The following is a 3,069-nucleotide window of genomic DNA, read 5'->3' as shown; positions in this document are numbered from 1 at the left end:
GAAAGAGATCGCCTTTCAACCAATAGGAAGTCTAAATGCACACAGACCAGTGGTCTGTCAAATGTAACCATTGGTGTATCTCACACCAATGCGAAACCCATTGTCGTAATCAAGTGGCTACATGTAGCCACTTGCGTGTAACCCCGTTACATGCACCGACTAGCTGTAGCCCCCTCCGTTGCATCTTGTTCTGATGTGGTTTCCATTATCACACTGTTCTTAAAACCTGTTCACCCCCACCCCTGAAATCGTAGAGTGACCTGTGGGAAGTACGTTTTTGTCAGGTTCGATTTGCGACAGATCATTTAATAGTTAACGATCGTGGCCAATCAGTAACACACCACTTATTTGGTAACGGGTCACTTATATGGTAGCTCCCCAGTCCAGTTATTCGGTAACAATCAAACCTATACAAATTCACATACAAAGTATTAAAAAGAAAACACTTTGGAATATTCGCCGTCAAACATTCCAATTTAACATGTAGTTTATTCAGTTGATCGTCACTTTTCGTGACTTCAAGACGCTTTGCATTACTTTTGCAAAAGCTGCCAAGCTACGCATTATGGACGCGTCGATCCGTGCCTTACAACTCGATGATCCAGACAAGCGGTACTCGAGACCGTGTACCGGAAGCTCTCCGCGCAATCTTCGTCAGCTTGAAGGACAAGTGCAAGGCCAAGAGCAACAAGAAGAAGCGTGGGCTGGTTGAGCTGGACGACATTCAAGAATGGCTTATCCCTCCAACTGATGGAGCTGTGACTCAAGTGCGCGGGACCTACGGAGTGCGACGTCTCTTGCAGCGCGTGGTGATGGGCAACAAGCCACACTACCTGGTAGACTGAGAGCAGACCCTGGAGCCTCGCGAGAACACGTCAAAGGAGCTGGTAACGCAGTTTAACCGTGACCGCCGTGATCTTGTGCGCCGCACCTTCATTGACGATGAGGCGGTTGAAGACAATACCTCCCCAGCAACCTAAACGATAAATAGACACTCATGTTGGCGATAACAAATTATATTGCATACATTAGCACTAGATAGCTCGTACAGCATACTTAACGGAAGTGTATGAAACACTGCACTACACTAAGCTTAGCTGAACTTTCAGGCACATTTGCAGCAAACATATTGTGAATTCCGTCCAAATTTGCCGATTTGGGTCTGTTTGAGGAGCGGGAGGACAATTGCTCTCATACAAATCCAAGTCATTAGTAGAATCCACCAAGTCTTTTCTTACCACATGCCATGATCTTATTTCGTACTTAAACGGATCAGTATACGGTATTATATACGCTGGGCGATTTGGGGGAGGTTCATTCAAAGAACCGCCCATGGAAATTTTGAGTAGAACTCACAATAATAAGTAATCAAGATACCCCGGCTGGATTGAAACCAGCTTCACCAGCCTTTCGGCCGGGCTCAACCATCAGAGCTTCGGGGGTGTTGGATAGTGGTGAAGGTAGTGAGTGCAGGCAGTTACGTACCGTTAGCTTGTCCGTTGCTGCTGAAAAATCTGAAATGACAACAAGTGATTTGGTGCGCATCCAGTCAATTAAATAACCTCACTAAGAATAAAACCTAACGTTCCTTTGTGACCAGACTGTGTTTGACCAATCACCGAAGCGTCGGCCAGTGTCGGCCGCAGTCGGCAGCTTTACGCTATGGTGAAATATTTCTTGTAAAAGTCACTTATATCCAAATTTAATGCTTTTTCGTAAAACACACAATTTTTCGGATAGCAGACACTTGAATATCGCATTCTAACTGTTTTTTTCCAAAGGATTTGCATCTCGCCACAAATTTTGGTTCAGCATGTTATTTCTGTGATATGTACGATCCTCTGAAAAACAGTTGGCTACATTTGTGGCCCAAACGTTAAATTTCATAGGATTACGGACTGCTTCAATACCAAATGGGTTCTGCCTTTATATAAATCAAGTGGTATTGAAGTGCAGCCGCCTCAGGTAAAATAGACTCCTCACTTTCCAACTTGCCATCAATTAGCCAAGGGGGTGGCGGGCCGAAGCACTGTGAAGCACTGTGAACATCATCTTCCAACCCCTGTAGTGCACTGTGGAGTTTAAGAGGGCAGTGTGGTATTAGTGGGCACCTGACATAAGCGACTTCCGCTGTTGTTAGCCGCAATGAAGTAGCTGCCTAATCCTGTCTAGCTGCACGAAGTCCGATTACACCCATTTTTGACGGCAAGTTGGAAAGTCAAGCGTAGAGTAAGAGCCAAAATGCAATGTTTGTTGACTTAGAAAGCTAGAAGCAAGCATACCTGGGCTGAAAAGCATATGAGAATTGGTCGTCCGATTCGTACTGGGATGGAGCTGAGACGCCAATAAACGAGGGCAATATGGCGAAGGGCAGGATCGCAGCTGCTGGCGCATACGATACTGAAGCTGAGCTCTTGCTCACTGAGTTCTGACGCACTCTCCCATAGACTGATATCATGAGAGAATGATTTGTAATGATCACTATCGCGAGCCCGCACTGGCATTAAACCAATGTGGAAGTTGGTTAAGGCTGTGCAAAGTCTAACAACACTGTCAAATCGGTTCTCACTCCACTTGAAGGTCGCTTAGGCTGCTTTCCAGAACATGCACATCCGCCCAAAGAAATTTTCAACGAGAACACGATCCGCTGAAACAGCCTTATTGCGGGTAATATCATCTCGGTCGAGGGTTCCACCGCGCGGCTGTTTCTTGGGTTGAATTGTGCGAAGCACTCAGCCAGCCCCTTGATACCCTTTGTCGACCAATACGGTCCGCATGTTAGAAGTCTGTGTCGGCTCCGCTCCTATTTCAGGGAGCGATCCGTCCTCCTTGCGAAGCGTCTGGTGGTACATTGAAAGTTGGTCGATCATCAGCGCGAGGTCCGGCATTGATCCGGGCGCGTGGGCAGAGACATCAACAGCAACACCAGGTGGAGCGACAGAGCATTCAATCTTGAAGCCGTACAACTTGTGCTGGGCTGAGAAATAGACCTTATGTTCTGTAAAGCATCCGCTACTCGATAATCTGGCTGGGACTTGACGTCCGTACCGTAGAGATCATGTGGGTAGT

The sequence above is a fragment of the Phytophthora parasitica genome (assembly GCF_000247585.1).
Source record: "Phytophthora parasitica INRA-310 unplaced genomic scaffold supercont2.6, whole genome shotgun sequence".
In the NCBI taxonomy this organism is placed as follows: Eukaryota; Oomycota; class Peronosporomycetes; order Peronosporales; family Peronosporaceae; genus Phytophthora; species Phytophthora nicotianae.
The sequence above is the reverse complement of the archived record's forward strand: the minus strand, read 5'-3'. Positions refer to the sequence as shown.